Here is a 19,544-nt window from a genome sequence, read left to right on the forward strand (position 1 = left end):
AGCCTTTTAATGTACACACCCATCTCACTTTACCTCCACAGCCGGTCTTGTACCGCAATCAAATACAGAGCCCGCAGGGGGCAGTAGGCTCGCAAATATAGCTCACTGTGTATATAATGAAGAAGCGGAGGTTAGTTTCTCATCTGCATGTTGCAGAGCCTTATGCAACTCGCAACAACAGTTGGGGTTTGATCCCTGCACGGGCTATTAGTTGAAAGACCATTGTAAATGATGTGTAACAGATTTATCCAGCTGGCTTTTATGTTTCATACTAAATTGCTATCTTGAAACCAAAATAATTAGAAATATGGAACACAACTGTTGTTCCCCACAAAGGAAAGCTGTTTTACACTGACGTCACTCCTTTTTATTTAATCCAGAATTTAAAAACAACTCCGCCCTATCAAAGGAAAATGTTACACAAAAGTTGGAAAGCACACTCTGAGTCCATCTGTATATTTGATTTCCGCAATCCGTTCAAGGCTGCCTATGTTAATCGTAAGTGTATAGATGAAACATTTAATATATTGTTCAGTTTAAATCAAAATGCTTTACTACTACAAGAGAGAAGTATAGTATGGAGGTTGCGACAAATGTGTGATTTCTTGGAAGAAAACTACTTTTCTTTGCGTTCGAAATTAATTCGAAACAATTGACACACAAACCCTTTGTCTTTTTTAAAGAGATTATATCTTTAAACAGACAAATGTATAAAATGTGTTTTTTTTACCTAGAGATTTTGGACAGGGGCGATGTATTACTAGAAGAGGCTGCTGACTAACACTGTACTGTCTGGAGATCAGCTCCATTTGCAATAAAAAACCATGCGTAACAAAGCTGGAGAGCAGCTGAACTTGTGCTCAGTAGTCAGTATGGTGCTGAGGGTTCAATACTGGCGTTGTTGTATTAGCACAAGCTGCACAGGCTCTGAATCAGACCATTTCAATTAGTCTGATCAGTGCAGGACAAGTTAATGTAGAATTATTGCTTTGTCTGTCTCTTGTTTGTATATAAATGGATGTCTCTGATAACTTAATGTTAGTTTTTATTTTAGTTTTACGATGTAGGTCATGCGTTGATATTCCTGATTCAGCTCATGTTCCATAGGAGAGAAGAGATTCCTCCTGTTTCTCGTACAACCATATCAGAACAGAAGCCCATGTCACCCAGCTCTGATTCAAGATCGAGTTGCATCTTCAACATTTTGTTTTTGTTTCTGATCATAATTTTCTTTAGTTATGATTAATATTGAACTTTTTCTAAGTAAAACAAAACTAATCAAACATGCAGGCAGATTTTTGAAAAGTATTAGGAGTTGATAGGGCGCTCCTTCGGAATAGTCGTCAGAAAATGTGAGAAAAGGAAAGTTACGTAAACTCTCACACACAGCATTAAAGACTGGAATCTGATCATAAAAAAACTAGCTGTCTCCCCGTCGGTAATCAAACCCCGGTTTCCCGCGTGACAGGCTGGGACACAAACAACTTTACTAACTAGGAGCGCTTGCTAGCTATTAGGAGGCATTTACTCTTAAATATGTTACTGTTTTGGGTTTCGACATTAATTTTCCCGATACCAGTTTTTTACAAAAGTAAAGGCACATGGCACATGTGTGGTACATCACGTCCGAGTTTAGTGACAACTACCTCAGAGATTGTAAGCTGGGTAGTTTCAGATCACTTCTTTTTAAAGGTTCAAGCAAACCCGAATACCTTTGTGTAATCGTTTTTCATAAAGTGTAATTGTATTATAGAATGTGCCCTTAATGATTTTCTTGATACGTTATATGTGCTCTTGTTTGTATTGTATGTAGTTTTGTTGTTCAAATAAAACGTAAAAGACACAACTTTCCGGATGCGGCTGCTGTAAAAATAAAATGACATCAAGGGTGCTGTACGCAGAGGTGTGAAACCTGCTCCACAGAAGATCTTTATCCAGAGGTGTTAAAGAAGTAGAGATCTCGCCATGAGAGGGGAAGCATCTCAGAAAAAGCAGGTGCAGTCGGTTCCACGGTCATAACGCCACTAATTCGGGCGACAAGAGCAAAACCCACCCGGCTTCCTCCGGGCAAGTAATGAGACAAAGAGACACTGCACAGCGGGTAGCGTGGCCGAGCGGTCTAAGGCGCTGGATTAAGGCTCCAGTCTCTTCGGGGGCGTGGGTTCAAATCCCACCGCTGCCAGGTGCTTCTGTCGAGACCCCCTTTCAGCTGGCTTCAGACGAAAGGGAGGGAACTGCTTTTTGGCAGTCTCTCGAGAAACTAAGCAAAGTGTTTAAAGATACTTTCTCAGCTTGACATCAAGGCACAAAACAAAAACCTTCTTGCGTCCTCTCAACCCAAAAGCGCTTTGCCACTTTTTGCGTTATGCAGGGAACGACGTCTGCCCAGATCCCTTTTGTGTCAATGCAAATCGTAGTGTGCCCTCCGTTTTAATGTTGGCTGTGCTGGCGTGCTGCTTCTGTCTGTGAAACTTGAATGTTCTGCTTCTTCACACCAAATCGTCGGCGGGGGTTGAGCTTGTTAAATCTTTGCGCATAGCGCTCCTTTGGAAGTACTTTGTCCAAGTTCAAAAGCAATCGTGGGATTTACTTCATGCGTGCAAAAAGCATGCCTCGCACGACAGATTTAAATGGGGAATGGAGCCTGCTTCTTGCTGTTTTTCCTGTGGTTGCAGTTACAAAGTTGATCGTGCTTTCACATTCTGTTAACAGTATTCACTGGCTGAGCATTATCAGTTGGTTCGTAAAGGAATCTCTGCTTCGGTTCCAGAAAAGTCATCTGTAGTGTGTTTTTTTTTCTGTGCCCATGGCAGTCTTTTAAAGCTGGTAGTAATGGCGGCGAAGTTAATTTTTTATCCTCTTTAAAAGAATAAGAATAAGGACGGGCTGGGGCGAGCTCCATTTACCACTCTTTCAGCTAACCGCCGAACTCGCGAACTGATTACACTGCAGAGCCACAGGCGCCTCGCTTCTCTCCATTCTCTGGGTTAGGGTGAAAAAAAAACTTTGCTGGTATTAGCTGGCCTGCTGGGAGTACCTCTTCTTCACTGATAAGCAAGATTTGTGTTTCATCTTTCGCAAGCTGTATAGATTTCTTTCAAAACAAGTTGTTCCAGAAAGGAAACGAACACTTGCATGCACCTGAATTAAAAGGCATGGGATTTGCCCATAAGTATAAATTCTGTACAGTAAGACAGGAAGAAAGGCACCGCTGGGAATCGGACCCAGGATCTCCTGTTTACTAGACAGGCGCTTTAGCCAACTAAGCCACGGCGCCGGCAAAGTGCTGTCCTTTGACAGCCACTTGGACACGTCTCAACTGCTCTGAGACATCTGCGTTCGGTGTGCACCGAGCCTGCTCGCCTTGCAAGTTGCCTCATTTACATGCGATAGTTCCACCACTAAGAGAAAGGATGAGAAATGGCTTTTATCTGTCACTTTTCATGTCAGAGGATCTCAATCTGCTTTCTCTGTACAAGAGGATGTCCAACTCATGTAGCTAAAGACGTAGACGAAAGTGCTCCACTGAAATCTTGATCTCACAACCCTCGGCATGACTCCGCTGTGTTCTGCTTTAGACAAAGGGGGGAAAAGACTTCTTTCATCACACGTTTTGCACTGTTTACGGTGTTTGCAGTGCTCTTTCTTAAATGAAAACCAGGAATCGGCACCATATGAGGTGAGACTAGATAATATTGAACAAGTAGCCTCGCCATTCCATGCGTGACGTGAGCAAAGTGTAATTCCTGTCTTTATAGTGTGCTTGTTAGAGACATAGCTGGCACCCAGAGCGCTTTAAATCCGGGAGTCAGCAGCCCAAGACGAGAGTTTCCTTCGTCTATATTTTTTGCGTGAAGGGGGAAACCATGCGTGTGCTGCAAACAATCTTAGTATCGAAGTGCCGTCCCACATAACCGATCCGAACAATCTGCTTTACAGAGGAGCACTGCCGGAGCTTATCGTTGGCAAACTGAAGACCAGGCTGACCTCTTCTGTGACTCTTGAACACTGAGTCTCAAGGTTGTGAATTCAAGCTCCACGCTGGCGGGAAATTCCATAGGTAATGATCACATTTTCTTGCATGCTAATCAAAAGAAATATTAAGAAACTTTTCCCGATACCAGTTTTTTACAAAAGTAAAGGCACACGGCACATGTGTGCCACATCACGTCCGAGTTTAGTGACAACTACCTCAGAGATTGTAAGCTGGGTAGTTTCAGATCAGATCACTTTTTTTATCAAAGGTTCAAGCAAACCCGAATACTTTTGCAAGAGACATTTCAGAATCCCAGTCAAATCCAGTAAGATTGCTGGATCCTTTTAATTCGACTGAACTATAGCACAGATCTGCAGTCCACCATTAGAATACTGTGGGTGTGTTGTATAAGCCATACCGCCCAAAATAGTTCTAAAACAGGAGAAGCATCCTCGTTTAGGAATGTGGTATAAAGTGAAATGGTCTGGGAAGAGTCCTACGTTTGAACAGTTCAAAATAGACGTAAAGGGGTATTTACGGACTCTTTCGAAATGTAAGAACGAGCTGTGCGGACCTTATCTTTATTTACTTTGTGTAATCATTTTTCATAAAGTGTCATTGTATTATAGCATGTGCCCCTGACGATTTTCTTGATACGTTATATGTGCTCTTGTTTGTATTGTATGTAGTTTTGTTGTTCAAATAAAACGTAAAAGACACAACTTTCCGGATGCGGCTGCTGTAAAAATAAAATGACATCAAGGGTGCTGTACGCAGAGGTCTGAAACCTGCTCAACAGAAGATCTTTATCAAGAGGTGTTAAAGAAGTCGAGATCTCGCCATGAGAGGGGAAGCATCTCAGAAAAAGCAGGTGCAGTCGGTTCCATGGTCATAACGCCACTAATTCGGGCGACAAGAGCAAAACCCACCCGGCTTCCTCCGGGCAAGTAATGAGACAAAGAGACAGTGCACAGCGGGTAGCGTGGCCGAGCGGTCTAAGGCGCTGGATTAAGGCTCCAGTCTCTTCGGGGGCGTGGGTTCAAATCCCACCGCTGCCAGGTTCTTCTGTCGAGACCCCCTTTCAGCTGGCTTCAGACGAAAGGGAGGGAACTGCTTTTTGGCAGTCTCTCGAGAAACTAAGCAAAGTGTTTAAAGATACTTTCTCAGCTTGACATCAAGGCACAAAACAAAAACCTTCTTGCGTCCTCTCAACCCAAAAGCGCTTTGCCACTTTTTGCGTTATGCAGGGAACGACGTCTGCCCAGATCCCTTTTGTGTCAATGCAAATCGTAGTGTGCCCTCCGTTTTAATGTTGGCTGTGCTGGCGTGCTGCTTCTGTCTGTGAAACTTGAATGTTCTGCTTCTTCACACCAAATCGTCGGCGGGGGTTGAGCTTGTTAAATCTTTGCGCATAGCGCTCCTTTGGAAGTACTTTGTCCAAGTTCAAAAGCAATCGTGGGATTTACTTCATGCGTGCAAAAAGCATGCCTCGCACGACAGATTTAAATGGGGAATGGAGCCTGCTTCTTGCTGTTTTTCCTGTGGTTGCAGTTACAAAGTTGATCGTGCTTTCACATTCTGTTAACAGTATTCACTGGCTGAGCATTATCAGTTGGTTCGTAAAGGAATCTCTGCTTCGGTTCCAGAAAAGTCATCTGTAGTGTGTTTTTTTTTCTGTGCCCATGGCAGTCTTTTAAAGCTGGTAGTAATGGCGGCGAAGTTAATTTTTTATCCTCTTTAAAAGAATAAGAATAAGGACGGGCTGGGGCGAGCTCCATTTACCACTCTTTCAGCTAACCGCCGAACTCGCGAACTGATTACACTGCAGAGCCACAGGCGCCTCGCTTCTCTCCATTCTCTGGGTTAGGGTGAAAAAAAAACTTTGCTGGTATTAGCTGGCCTGCTGGGAGTACCTCTTCTTCACTGATAAGCAAGATTTGTGTTTCATCTTTCGCAAGCTGTATAGATTTCTTTCAAAACAAGTTGTTCCAGAAAGGAAACGAACACTTGCATGCACCTGAATTAAAAGGCATGGGATTTGCCCATAAGTATAAATTCTGTACAGTAAGACAGGAAGAAAGGCACCGCTGGGAATCGGACCCAGGATCTCCTGTTTACTAGACAGGCGCTTTAGCCAACTAAGCCACGGCGCCGGCAAAGTGCTGTCCTTTGACAGCCACTTGGACACGTCTCAACTGCTCTGAGACATCTGCGTTCGGTGTGCACCGAGCCTGCTCGCCTTGCAAGTTGCCTCATTTACATGCGATAGTTCCACCACTAAGAGAAAGGATGAGAAATGGCTTTTATCTGTCACTTTTCATGTCAGAGGATCTCAATCTGCTTTCTCTGTACAAGAGGATGTCCAACTCATGTAGCTAAAGACGTAGACGAAAGTGCTCCACTGAAATCTTGATCTCACAACCCTCGGCATGACTCCGCTGTGTTCTGCTTTAGACAAAGGGGGGAAAAGACTTCTTTCATCACACGTTTTGCAGTGTTTACGGTGTTTGCAGTGCTCTTTCTTAAATGAAAACCAGGAATCGGCACCATATGAGGTGAGACTAGATAATATTGAACAAGTAGCCTCGCCATTCCATGCGTGACGTGAGCAAAGTGTAATTCCTGTCTTTATAGTGTGCTTGTTAGAGACATAGCTGGCACCCAGAGCGCTTTAAATCCGGGAGTCAGCAGCCCAAGACGAGAGTTTCCTTCGTCTATGTTTTTTGCGTGAAGGGGGAAACCATGCGTGTGCTGCAAACAATCTTAGTATCGAAGTGCCGTCCCACATAACCGATCCGAACAATCTGCTTTACAGAGGAGCACTGCCGGAGCTTATCGTTGGCAAACTGAAGACCAGGCTGACCTCTTCTGTGACTCTTGAACACTGAGTCTCAAGGTTGTGAATTCAAGCTCCACGCTGGCGGGAAATTCCATAGGTAATGATCACATTTTCTTGCATGCTAATCAAAAGAAATATTAAGAAACTTTTCCCGATACCAGTTTTTTACAAAAGTAAAGGCACACGGCACATGTGTGCCACATCACGTCCGAGTTTAGTGACAACTACCTCAGAGATTGTAAGCTGGGTAGTTTCAGATCAGATCACTTTTTTTATCAAAGGTTCAAGCAAACCCGAATACTTTTGCAAGAGACATTTCAGAATCCCAGTCAAATCCAGTAAGATTGCTGGATCCTTTTAATTCGACTGAACTATAGCACAGATCTGCAGTCCACCATTAGAATACTGTGGGTGTGTTGTATAAGCCATACCGCCCAAAATAGTTCTAAAACAGGAGAAGCATCCTCATTTAGGAATGTGGTATAAAGTGAAATGGTCTGGGAAGAGTCCTACGTTTGAACAGTTCAAAATAGACGTAAAGGGGTATTTACGGACTCTTTCGAAATGTAAGAACGAGCTGTGCGGACCTTATCTTTATTTACTTTGTGTAATCATTTTTCATAAAGTGTCATTGTATTATAGCATGTGCCCCTGACGATTTTCTTGATACGTTATATGTGCTCTTGTTTGTATTGTATGTAGTTTTGTTGTTCAAATAAAACGTAAAAGACACAACTTTCCGGATGCGGCTGCTGTAAAAATAAAATGACATCAAGGGTGCTGTACGCAGAGGTCTGAAACCTGCTCAACAGAAGATCTTTATCAAGAGGTGTTAAAGAAGTCGAGATCTCGCCATGAGAGGGGAAGCATCTCAGAAAAAGCAGGTGCAGTCGGTTCCATGGTCATAACGCCACTAATTCGGGCGACAAGAGCAAAACCCACCCGGCTTCCTCCGGGCAAGTAATGAGACAAAGAGACAGTGCACAGCGGGTAGCGTGGCCGAGCGGTCTAAGGCGCTGGATTAAGGCTCCAGTCTCTTCGGGGGCGTGGGTTCAAATCCCACCGCTGCCAGGTTCTTCTGTCGAGACCCCCTTTCAGCTGGCTTCAGACGAAAGGGAGGGAACTGCTTTTTGGCAGTCTCTCGAGAAACTAAGCAAAGTGTTTAAAGATACTTTCTCAGCTTGACATCAAGGCACAAAACAAAAACCTTCTTGCGTCCTCTCAACCCAAAAGCGCTTTGTCACTTTTTGCGTTATGCAGGGAACGATGTCTGCCCAGATCACTTTTGTGTCAATGCAAATCGTAGTGTGCCCTCCGTTTTAATGTTGGCTGTGCTGGCGTGCTGCTTCTGTCTGTGAAACTTGAATGTTCTGCTTCTTCACACCAAATCGTCGGCGGGGGTTGAGCTTGTTAAATCTTTGCGCATAGCGCTCCCTTGGAAGTACTTTGTCCAAGTTCAAAAGCAATCGTGGGATTTACTTCATGCGTGCAAAAAGCATGCCTCGCACGACAGATTTAAATGGGGAATGGAGCCTGCTTCTTGCTGTTTTTCCTGTGGTTGCAGTTACAAAGTTGATCGTGCTTTCACATTCTGTTAACAGTATGCACTGGCTGAGCTCTATCAGTTGGTTCGTAAAGGAATCTCTGCTTCGGTTCCAGAAAAGTCATCTGTAGTGTGTTTTTTTTTCTGTGCCCATGGCAGTCTTTTAAAGCTGGTAGTAATGGCGGCGAAGTTAATTTTTTATCCTCTTTAAAAGAATAAGAATAAGGACGGGCTGGGGCGAGCTCCATTTACCACTCTTTCAGCTAACCGCCGAACTCGCGAACTGATTACACTGCAGAGCCACAGGCGCCTCGCTTCTCTCCATTCTCTGGGTTAGGGTGAAAAAAAAACTTTGCTGGTATTAGCTGGCCTGCTGGGAGTACCTCTTCTTCACTGATAAGCAAGATTTGTGTTTCATCTTTCGCAAGCTGTATAGATTTCTTTCAAAACAAGTTGTTCCAGAAAGGAAACGAACACTTGCATGCACCTGAATTAAAAGGCATGGGATTTGCCCATAAGTATAAATTCTGTACAGTAAGACAGGAAGAAAGGCACCGCTGGGAATCGGACCCAGGATCTCCTGTTTACTAGACAGGCGCTTTAGCCAACTAAGCCACGGCGCCGGCAAAGTGCTGTCCTTTGACAGCCACTTGGACACGTCTCAACTGCTCTGAGACATCTGCGTTCGGTGTGCACCGAGCCTGCTCGCCTTGCAAGTTGCCTCATTTACATGCGATAGTTCCACCACTAAGAGAAAGGATGAGAAATGGCTTTTATCTGTCACTTTTCATGTCAGAGGATCTCAATCTGCTTTCTCTGTACAAGAGGATGTCCAACTCATGTAGCTAAAGACGTAGACGAAAGTGCTCCACTGAAATCTTGATCTCACAACCCTCGGCATGACTCCGCTGTGTTCTGCTTTAGACAAAGGGGGGAAAAGACTTCTTTCATCACACGTTTTGCAGTGTTTACGGTGTTTGCAGTGCTCTTTCTTAAATGAAAACCAGGAATCGGCACCATATGAGGTGAGACTAGATAATATTGAACAAGTAGCCTCGCCATTCCATGCGTGACGTGAGCAAAGTGTAATTCCTGTCTTTATAGTGTGCTTGTTAGAGACATAGCTGGCACCCAGAGCGCTTTAAATCCGGGAGTCAGCAGCCCAAGACGAGAGTTTCCTTCGTCTATATTTTTTGCGTGAAGGGGGAAACCATGCGTGTGCTGCAAACGATCTTAGTATCGAAGTGCCGTCCCACATAACCGATCCGAACAATCTGCTTTACAGAGGAGCACTGCCGGAGCTTATCGTTGGCAAACTGAAGACCAGGCTGACCTCTTCTGTGACTCTTGAACACTGAGTCTCAAGGTTGTGAATTCAAGCTCCACGCTGGCGGGAAATTCCATAGGTAATGATCACATTTTCTTGCATGCTAATCAAAAGAAATATTAAGAAACTTTTCCCGATACCAGTTTTTTACAAAAGTAAAGGCACACGGCACATGTGTGCCACATCACGTCCGAGTTTAGTGACAACTACCTCAGAGATTGTAAGCTGGGTAGTTTCAGATCAGATCACTTTTTTTATCAAAGGTTCAAGCAAACCCGAATACTTTTGCAAGAGACATTTCAGAATCCCAGTCAAATCCAGTAAGATTGCTGGATCCTTTTAATTCGACTGAACTATAGCACAGATCTGCAGTCCACCATTAGAATACTGTGGGTGTGTTGTATAAGCCATACCGCCCAAAATAGTTCTAAAACAGGAGAAGCATCCTCATTTAGGAATGTGGTATAAAGTGAAATGGTCTGGGAAGAGTCCTACGTTTGAACAGTTCAAAATAGACGTAAAGGGGTATTTACGGACTCTTTCGAAATGTAAGAACGAGCTGTGCGGACCTTATCTTTATTTACTTTGTGTAATCATTTTTCATAAAGTGTCATTGTATTATAGCATGTGCCCCTGACGATTTTCTTGATACGTTATATGTGCTCTTGTTTGTATTGTATGTAGTTTTGTTGTTCAAATAAAACGTAAAAGACACAACTTTCCGGATGCGGCTGCTGTAAAAATAAAATGACATCAAGGGTGCTGTACGCAGAGGTCTGAAACCTGCTCAACAGAAGATCTTTATCAAGAGGTGTTAAAGAAGTCGAGATCTCGCCATGAGAGGGGAAGCATCTCAGAAAAAGCAGGTGCAGTCGGTTCCATGGTCATAACGCCACTAATTCGGGCGACAAGAGCAAAACCCACCCGGCTTCCTCCGGGCAAGTAATGAGACAAAGAGACAGTGCACAGCGGGTAGCGTGGCCGAGCGGTCTAAGGCGCTGGATTAAGGCTCCAGTCTCTTCGGGGGCGTGGGTTCAAATCCCACCGCTGCCAGGTTCTTCTGTCGAGACCCCCTTTCAGCTGGCTTCAGACGAAAGGGAGGGAACTGCTTTTTGGCAGTCTCTCGAGAAACTAAGCAAAGTGTTTAAAGATACTTTCTCAGCTTGACATCAAGGCACAAAACAAAAACCTTCTTGCGTCCTCTCAACCCAAAAGCGCTTTGTCACTTTTTGCGTTATGCAGGGAACGATGTCTGCCCAGATCACTTTTGTGTCAATGCAAATCGTAGTGTGCCCTCCGTTTTAATGTTGGCTGTGCTGGCGTGCTGCTTCTGTCTGTGAAACTTGAATGTTCTGCTTCTTCACACCAAATCGTCGGCGGGGGTTGAGCTTGTTAAATCTTTGCGCATAGCGCTCCCTTGGAAGTACTTTGTCCAAGTTCAAAAGCAATCGTGGGATTTACTTCATGCGTGCAAAAAGCATGCCTCGCACGACAGATTTAAATGGGGAATGGAGCCTGCTTCTTGCTGTTTTTCCTGTGGTTGCAGTTACAAAGTTGATCGTGCTTTCACATTCTGTTAACAGTATGCACTGGCTGAGCTTTATCAGTTGGTTCGTAAAGGAATCTCTGCTTCGGTTCCAGAAAAGTCATCTGTAGTGTGTTTTTTTCCGTGCCCATGGCAGTCTTTTAAAGCTGGTAGTAATGGCGGCGAAGTTAATTTTTTATCCTCTTTAAAAGAATAAGGACGGGCTGGGGCGAGCTCCATTTACCACTCTTTCAGCTAACCGCCGAACTCACGAACTGATTACACTGCAGAGCCACAGGCGCCTCGCTTTTCTCCATTCTCTGGGTTAGGGTGAAAAAAATTTTTTCCTGGTATTAGCTGGCCTGCTGGGAGTACCTCTTCTTCACTGATAAGCAAGATTTGTGTTTCATCTTTCGCAAGCTGTATAGATTTCTTTCAAAACAAGTTGTTCCAGAAAGGAAACGGACACTTGCATTCACCTGAATTAAAAGGCATGGGATTTGCCCATAAGGATAAATTCTGTACAGTAAGACAGGAAGAAAGGCACCGCTGGGAATCGGACCCAGGATCTCCTGTTTACTAGACAGGCGCTTTAGCCAACTAAGCCACGGCGCCGGCAAAGTGCTGTCCTTTGACAGCCACTTGGACACGTCTCTACTGCTCTGAGACATCTGCGTTCGGTGTGCACCGAGCCTGCTCGCCTTGCAAGTTGCCTCATTTACATGCGATAGTTCCACCACTAAGAGAAAGGATGAGAAATGGCTTTTATCTGTCACTTTTCATGTCAGAGGATCTTAATCTGCTTTCCCTGTACAAGAGGATGTCCAACTCATGTAGCTAAAGACGTAGACGACAGTGCTCCACTGAAATCTTGATCTCACAACCCTCGGCATGACTCCGCTGTGTTCCGCTTTAGACAAAGGGGGGAAAAGACTTCTTTCATCACACGTTTTGCACTGTTTACGGTGTTTGCAGTGCTCTTTCTTAAATGAAAACCAGGAATCGGCACCATATGAGGTGAGACTAGATAATATTGGAACAAGTAGCCTCGCCATTCCATGCGTGACGTGAGCAAAGTGTAATTCCTGTCTTTATAGTGTGCTTGTTAGAGACATAGCTGGCACCCAGAGCGCTTTAAATCCGGGAGTCAGCAGCCCAAGACAAGAGACTTTCCTTCGTCTATGTTTTTTGCGTGAAGGGGGAAACCATGCGTGTGCTGCAAACGATCTTAGTATCGAAGTGCCGTCCCACATAACCGATCCGAACAATCTGCTTTACAGAGGAGCACTGCCGGAGCTTATCGTTGGCAAACTGAAGACCAGGCTGACCTCTTCTGTGACTCTTGAACACTGAGTCTCAAGGTTGTGAATTCAAGCTCCACGCTGGCGGGAAATTCCATAGGTAATGATCACATTTTCTTGCATGCTAATCAAAAGAAATATTAAGAAACTTTTCCCGATACCAGTTTTTTACAAAAGTAAAGGCACACGGCACATGTGTGCCACATCACGTCCGAGTTTAGTGACAACTACCACAGAGATTGTAAGCTGGGTAGTCTCAGATCAGATCACTTTTTTTATCAAAGGTTCAAGCAAACCCAAATACTTTTGCAAGAGACATTTCAGAATCCCAGACAAATCCGGTACGATTGCTGGATCCCTTGAATTCGACTGAACTATAGCACAGATCTGCAGTCCACCATTAGAATACTGTGGGTGTGCTGTATAAGCCATACCGCCCAAAATAGTTCTAAAACAGGAGAAGCATCCTCGTTTAGGAATGTGGTATAAAGTGAAATGGTCTGGGAAGAGTCCTACATTTGAACAGTTCAAAATAGACGTAAAGGGGTATTTACGGACTCTTTCGAAATGTAAGAACAAGCTGTGCGGACCTTATCTTTATTTACTTTGTGTAATCATTTTTCATAAAGTGTCATTGTATTATAGCATGTGCCCCTGACGATTTTCTTGATACGTTATATGTGCTCTTGTTTGTATTGTAAGTAGTTTTGTTGTTCAAATAAAACGTAAAAGACACAACTTTCCGGATGCAGCTGCTGTAAAAATAAAATGACATCAAGGGTGCTGTACGCAGAGGTCTGAAACCTGCTCAACAGAAGATCTTTATCAAGAGGTGTTAAAGAAGTAGAGATCTCGCCATGAGAGGGGAAGCATCTCAGAAAAAGCAGGTGCAGTCGGTTCCACGGTCATAACGCCACTAATTCGGGCGACAAGAGCAAAACCCACCCGGCTTCCTCCGGGCAAGTAATGAGACAAAGAGACAGTGCACAGCGGGTAGCGTGGCCGAGCGGTCTAAGGCGCTGGATTAAGGCTCCAGTCTCTGCAGGGGCGTGGGTTCAAATCCCACCGCTGCCAGGTTCTTCTGTCGAGACCCCCTTTCAGCTGGCTTCAGACGAAAGGGAGGGAACTGCTTTTTGGCAGTCTCTCGAGAAACTAAGCAAAGTGTTTAAAGATACTTTCTCAGCTTGACATCAAGGCACAAAACAAAAACCTTCTTGCGTCCTCTCAACCCAAAAGCGCTTTGGCACTTTTTGCGTTATGCAGGGAACGATGTCTGCCCAGATCACTTTTGTGTCAATGCAAATCGTAGTGTGCCCTCCGTTTTAATGTTGGCTGTGCTGGCGTGCTGCTTCTGTCTGTGAAACTTGAATGTTCTGCTTCTTCACACCAAATCGTCGGCGGGGGTTGAGCTTGTTAAATCTTTGCGCATAGCGCTCCCTTGGAAGTACTTTGTCCAAGTTCAAAAGCAATCGTGGGATTTACTTCATGCGTGCAAAAAGCATGCCTCGCACGACAGATTTAAATGGGGAATGGAGCCTGCTTCTTGCTGTTTTTCCTGTGGTTGCAGTTACAAAGTTGATCGTGCTTTCACATTCTGTTAACAGTATTCACTGGCTGAGCTTTATCAGTTGGTTCGTAAAGGAATCTCTGCTTCGGTTCCAGAAAAGTCATCTGTGGTGTGTTTTTTTCCGTGCCCATGGCAGTCTTTTAAAGCTGGTAGTAGTGGCGGCGAAGTTAATTTTTTATCCTCTTTAAAAGAATAAGGACGGGCTGGGGCGAGCTCCATTTACCACTCTTTCAGCTAACCGCCGAACTCCCGAACTGATTACACTGCAGAGCCACAGGCGCCTCGCTTTTCTCCATTCTCTGGGTCAGGGTGAAAAAAAACTTGCTGGTATTAGCTGGCCTGCTGGGAGCACCTCTTCTTCACTGATAAGCAAGATTTGTGTTTCATCTTTCTCAAGCTGTATAGATTTCTTTCAAAACAAGTTGTTCCAGAAAGGAAACGAACACTTGCATTCACCTGAATTAAAAGGCATGGGATTTGCCCGTAAGGATAAATTCTGTACAGTAAGACAGGAAGAAAGGCACCGCTGGGAATCGGACCCAGGATCTCCTGTTTACTAGACAGGCGCTTTAGCCAACTAAGCCACGGCGCCGGCAAAGTGCTGTCCTTTGACAGCCACATGGACACGTCTCAACTGCTCTGAGACATCTGCATTCGGTGTGCACCGAGCCTGCTCGCCTTGCAAGTTTCCTCATTTACATGCGATAGCTCCACCACTAAGAGAAAGGATGAGAAATGGCTTTTATCTGGCACTTTTCATGTCAGAGGATCTCAATCTGCTTTCCGTGTACAAGAGGATGTCCAACTCATGTAGCTAAAGACGTAGACGACAGTGCTCCACTGAAATCTTGATCTCACAACCCTCGGCATGACTCCTCTGTGTTCTGCTTTAGACAAAGGGGGGAAAAGACTACTTTCATCACACGTTTTGCACTGTTTACGGTGTTTGCAGTGCTCTTTCTTAAATGAAAACCAGGAATCGGCACCATATGAGGTGAGACTAGATAATATTGGATCAAGTAGCCTCGCCATTCCATGCGTGACGTGCGCAAAGTGTAATTCCTGTCTTTATAGTGTGCTTGGTAGAGACTTAGCTGGCACATAGAGCGCTTTAAATCCGGGAGTCAGCAGCTCAAGACAATAGAGCTTCCTTCGTCTATGTTTTTTGCTTGAAGGGGGAAACCATGCGTGTGCTGCAAACGATCTTAGTATCGAAGTGCCGTCCCACATAACCGATCCGAACAATCTGCTTTACAGAGGAGCACTGCCGGAGCTTATCGTTGGCAAACTGAAGACCAGGCTGACCTCTTCTGTGACTCTTGAACACTGAGTCTCAAGGTTGTGAATTCAAGCTCCACGCTGGCGGGAAATTCCATAGGTAATGATCACATTTTCTTGCATGCTAATCAAAAGAAATATTAAGAAACTTTTCCCGATACCAGTTTTTTACAAAAGTAAAGGCACACGGCACATGTGTGCCACATCACGTCCGAGTTTAGTGACAACTACCTCAGAGATTGTAAGCTGGGTAGTTTCAGATCAGATCACTTTTTGTATCAAAGGTTCAAGCAAACCCGAATACTTTTGCAAGAGACATTTCAGAATCCCAGTCAAATCCAGTACGATTGCTGGATCCTTTGAATTCGACTGAACTATAGCACAGATCTGCAGTCCACCATTAGAATACTGTGGGTGTGCTGTATAAGCCATACCGCCCAAAATAGTTCTAAAACAGGAGAAGCATCCTCGTTTAGGAATGTGGTATAAAGTGAAATGGTCTGGGAAGAGTCCTACGTTTGAACAGTTCAAAATAGACGTCAAGGGGTATTTACGGACTCTTTCGAAATGTAAGAACAAGCTGTGCGGACCTTATCTTTATTTACCTTGTGTAATCGTTTTTCATAAAGTGTAATTGTATTATAGCATGTGCCCCTGACGATTTTCTTGATACGTTATATGTGCTCTTGTTTGTATTGTATGTAGTTTTGTTGTTCAAATAAAACGTAAAAGACACAACTTTCCGGATGCGGCTGCTGTAAAAATAAAATGACATCAAGGGTGCTGTACGCAGAGGTCTGAAACCTGCTCCACAGAAGATCTTTATCCAGAGGTGTTAAAGAAGTCGAGATCTCGCCATGAGAGGGGAAGCATCTCAGAAAAAGCAGGTGCAGTCTGTTCCACGGTCATAACGCCACTAAGTCGGGCGACAAGAGCAAAACCCACCCGGCTTCCTCCGGGCAAGTAATGAGACAAAGAAACAACGCACAGCAGGTAGCGTGGCCGAGCGGTCTAAGACGCTGGATTAAGGCTCCAGTCTCTTCGGGGGCGTGGGTTTGAATCCCACCGCTGCCAGGTGCTTCTGTCGAGACCCCCTTTCAGCTGGCTTCAGACGAAAGGGAGGGAACTGCTTTTTGGCAGTCTCTCGAGAAACTAAGCAAAGTGTTTAAAGATACTTTCTCAGCTTGACATCAAGGCACAAAACAAAAACCTTCTTGCGTCCTCTCAACCCAAAAGCGCTTTGCCACTTTTTGCGTTATGCAGGGAACGACGTCTGCCCAGATCACTTTTATGTCAATGCAAATCGTAGTGTGCCCTCCGTTTTAATGTTGGCTGTGCTGGCGTGCTGCTTCTGTCTGTGAAACTTGAATGTTCTGCTTCTTCACACCAAATCATCGGCGGGGGTTGAGCTTGTTAAATCTTTGCGCATAGCGCTCCTTTGGAAGTACTTTGTCCAAGTTCAAAAGCGATCGTGGGATTTACTTCATGCGTGCCAAAAAGCATGCCTCGCACGACAGATTTAAATGGGGAATGGAGCCTGCTTCTTGCTGTTTTTCCTGTGGTTGCAGTTACAAAGTTGATCGTGCTTTCACATTCTGTTAACAGTATTCACTGGCTGAGCTTTATCAGTTGGTTCGTAAAGGAATCTCTGCTTCGGTTCCAGAAAAGTCATCTGTGGTGTGTTTTTTTCCGTGCCCATGGCAGTCTTTTAAAGCTGGTAGTAGTGGCGGCGAAGTTAATTTTTTATCCTCTTTAAAAGAATAAGGACGGGCTGGGGCGAGCTCCATTTACCACTCTTTCAGCTAACCGCCGAACTCCCGAACTGATTACACTGCAGAGCCACAGGCGCCTCGCTTTTCTCCATTCTCTGGGTCAGGGTGAAAAAAAACTTGCTGGTATTAGCTGGCCTGCTGGGAGCACCTCTTCTTCACTGATAAGCAAGATTTGTGTTTCATCTTTCTCAAGCTGTATAGATTTCTTTCAAAACAAGTTGTTCCAGAAAGGAAACGAACACTTGCATTCACCTGAATTAAAAGGCATGGGATTTGCCCGTAAGGATAAATTCTGTACAGTAAGACAGGAAGAAAGGCACCGCTGGGAATCGGACCCAGGATCTCCTGTTTACTAGACAGGCGCTTTAGCCAACTAAGCCACGGCGCCGGCAAAGTGCTGTCCTTTGACAGCCACATGGACACGTCTCAACTGCTCTGAGACATCTGCATTCGGTGTGCACCGAGCCTGCTCGCCTTGCAAGTTTCCTCATTTACATGCGATAGCTCCACCACTAAGAGAAAGGATGAGAAATGGCTTTTATCTGGCACTTTTCATGTCAGAGGATCTCAATCTGCTTTCCGTGTACAAGAGGATGTCCAACTCATGTAGCTAAAGATGTAGACGACAGTGCTCCACTGAAATCTTGATCTCACAACCCTCGGCATGACTCCTCTGTGTTCTGCTTTAGACAAAGGGGGGAAAAGACTACTTTCATCACACGTTTTGCACTGTTTACGGTGTTTGCAGTGCTCTTTCTTAAATGAAAACCAGGAATCGGCACCATATGAGGTGAGACTAGATAATATTGGATCAAGTAGCCTCGCCATTCCATGCGTGACGTGCGCAAAGTGTAATTCCTGTCTTTATAGTGTGCTTGGTAGAGACTTAGCTGGCACATAGAGCGCTTTAAATCCGGGAGTCAGCAGCTCAAGACAATAGAGCTTCCTTCGTCTATGTTTTTTGCGTGAAGGGGGAAACCATGCGTGTGCTGCAAACGATCTTAGTATCAAAGTGCCGTCCCACATAACCGATCCGAACAATCTGCTTTACAGAGGAGCACTGCCGGAGCTTATCGTTGGCAAACTGAAGACCAGGCTGACCTCTTCTGTGACTCTTGAACACTGAGTCTCAAGGTTGTGAATTCAAGCTCCAGGCTGGCGGGAAATTCCATAGGTAATGATCACATTTTCTTGCATGCTAATCAAAAGAAATATTAAGAAACTTTTCCCGATACCAGTTTTTTACAAAAGTAAAGGCACACGGCACATGTGTGCCACATCACGTCCGAGTTTAGTGACAACTACCTCAGAGATTGTAAGCTGGGTAGTTTCAGATCAGATCACTTTTTGTATCAAAGGTTCAAGCAAACCCGAATACTTTTGCAAGAGACATTTCAGAATCCCAGTCAAATCCAGTACGATTGCTGGATCCTTTGAATTCGACTGAACTATAGCACAGATCTGCAGTCCACCATTAGAATACTGTGGGTGTGTTGTATAAGCCAAACCGCCCAAAATAGTTCTAAAACAGGAGAAGCATCCTCGTTTAGGAATGTGGTATAAAGTGAAATGGTCTGGGAAGAGTCCTACGTTTGAACAGTTCAAAATAGACGTCAAGGGTATTTACGGACTCTTTTGAAATGTAAGAACAAGCTGTGCGGACCTTATCTTTATTTACCTTGTGTAATCGTTTTTCATAAAGTGTAATTGTATTATAGCATGTGCCCCTGACGATTTTCTTGATACGTTATATGTGCTCTTGTTTGTATTGTATGTAGTTTTGTTGTTCAAATAAAACGTAAAAGACACAACTTTCCGGATGCGGCTGCTGTAAAAATAAAATGACATCAAGGGTGCTGTACGCAGAGGTCTGAAACCTGCTCCACAGAAGATCTTTATCCAGAGGTGTTAAAGAAGTCGAGATCTCGCCATGAGAGGGGAAGCATCTCAGAAAAAGCAGGTGCAGTCGGTTCCACGGTCATAACGCCACTAAGTCGGGCGACAAGAGCAAAACCCACCCGGCTTCCTCCGGGCAAGTAATGAGACAAAGAGACAACACACAGCGGGTAGCATGGCCGAGCGGTCTAAGGCGCTGGATTAAGGCTCCAGTCTCTTCGGGGGCGTGGGTTCAAATCCCACTGCTGCCAGGTGCTTCTGTCAAGACCCCCTTTCAGCTGGCTTCAGACGAAAGGGAGGGAACTGCTTTTTGGCAGTCTCTCGAGAAACTAAGCAAAGTGTTTAAAGATACTTTCTCAGCTTGACATCAAGGCACAAAACAAAAACCTTCTTGCGTCCTCTCAACCCAAAAGCGCTTTGCCACTTTTTGCGTTATGCAGGGAACGACGTCTGCCCAGATCACTTTTGTGTCAATGCAAATCGTAGTGTGCCCTCCGTTTTAATGTTGGCTGTGCTGGCG

At 44.7% G+C, this 19,544-nt stretch overlaps 13 non-coding genes across 13 annotated transcripts; 7 read left to right on the forward strand and 6 right to left on the reverse strand.

Moving 5' to 3' along the window:
* The first annotated feature begins 2,100 nt into the window (after nucleotides 1–2,100).
* Nucleotides 2,101–2,182, forward strand: trnal-aag (transfer RNA leucine (anticodon AAG)). Its single transcript has one exon. It is a non-coding gene; the product is annotated as a tRNA-Leu (tRNA).
* Nucleotides 2,183–3,203: 1,021 nt separating this feature from the next.
* Nucleotides 3,204–3,277, reverse strand: trnat-agu (transfer RNA threonine (anticodon AGU)). The gene has a single exon. It is a non-coding gene; the product is annotated as a tRNA-Thr (tRNA).
* Nucleotides 3,278–4,952: 1,675 nt separating this feature from the next.
* trnal-aag (transfer RNA leucine (anticodon AAG)) lies at nucleotides 4,953–5,034 on the forward strand. The gene has a single exon. It is a non-coding gene; the product is annotated as a tRNA-Leu (tRNA).
* A 1,021-nt stretch (nucleotides 5,035–6,055) lies between these two features.
* On the reverse strand, nucleotides 6,056–6,129 carry trnat-agu (transfer RNA threonine (anticodon AGU)). The gene has a single exon. It is a non-coding gene; the product is annotated as a tRNA-Thr (tRNA).
* A 1,675-nt stretch (nucleotides 6,130–7,804) lies between these two features.
* Nucleotides 7,805–7,886, forward strand: trnal-aag (transfer RNA leucine (anticodon AAG)). The gene has a single exon. It is a non-coding gene; the product is annotated as a tRNA-Leu (tRNA).
* Nucleotides 7,887–8,907: 1,021 nt separating this feature from the next.
* Nucleotides 8,908–8,981, reverse strand: trnat-agu (transfer RNA threonine (anticodon AGU)). The gene has a single exon. It is a non-coding gene; the product is annotated as a tRNA-Thr (tRNA).
* Nucleotides 8,982–10,656: 1,675 nt separating this feature from the next.
* trnal-aag (transfer RNA leucine (anticodon AAG)) lies at nucleotides 10,657–10,738 on the forward strand. The gene has a single exon. It is a non-coding gene; the product is annotated as a tRNA-Leu (tRNA).
* Nucleotides 10,739–11,751: 1,013 nt separating this feature from the next.
* Nucleotides 11,752–11,825, reverse strand: trnat-agu (transfer RNA threonine (anticodon AGU)). The gene has a single exon. It is a non-coding gene; the product is annotated as a tRNA-Thr (tRNA).
* Nucleotides 11,826–13,503: 1,678 nt separating this feature from the next.
* trnal-aag (transfer RNA leucine (anticodon AAG)) lies at nucleotides 13,504–13,585 on the forward strand. Its single transcript has one exon. It is a non-coding gene; the product is annotated as a tRNA-Leu (tRNA).
* Nucleotides 13,586–14,596: 1,011 nt separating this feature from the next.
* On the reverse strand, nucleotides 14,597–14,670 carry trnat-agu (transfer RNA threonine (anticodon AGU)). The gene has a single exon. It is a non-coding gene; the product is annotated as a tRNA-Thr (tRNA).
* A 1,678-nt stretch (nucleotides 14,671–16,348) lies between these two features.
* Nucleotides 16,349–16,430, forward strand: trnal-aag (transfer RNA leucine (anticodon AAG)). The gene has a single exon. It is a non-coding gene; the product is annotated as a tRNA-Leu (tRNA).
* A 1,012-nt stretch (nucleotides 16,431–17,442) lies between these two features.
* trnat-agu (transfer RNA threonine (anticodon AGU)) lies at nucleotides 17,443–17,516 on the reverse strand. Its single transcript has one exon. It is a non-coding gene; the product is annotated as a tRNA-Thr (tRNA).
* A 1,677-nt stretch (nucleotides 17,517–19,193) lies between these two features.
* On the forward strand, nucleotides 19,194–19,275 carry trnal-aag (transfer RNA leucine (anticodon AAG)). Its single transcript has one exon. It is a non-coding gene; the product is annotated as a tRNA-Leu (tRNA).
* The last annotated feature ends 269 nt before the right edge of the window (nucleotides 19,276–19,544 follow it).

The sequence above is a fragment of the Lepisosteus platostomus genome (genome assembly GCF_059453375.1).
Source record: "Lepisosteus platostomus isolate fLepPlt1 chromosome 5 unlocalized genomic scaffold, fLepPlt1.hap1 SUPER_5_unloc_2, whole genome shotgun sequence".
NCBI classification, from domain to species: domain Eukaryota; kingdom Metazoa; phylum Chordata; class Actinopteri; order Semionotiformes; family Lepisosteidae; genus Lepisosteus; species Lepisosteus platostomus.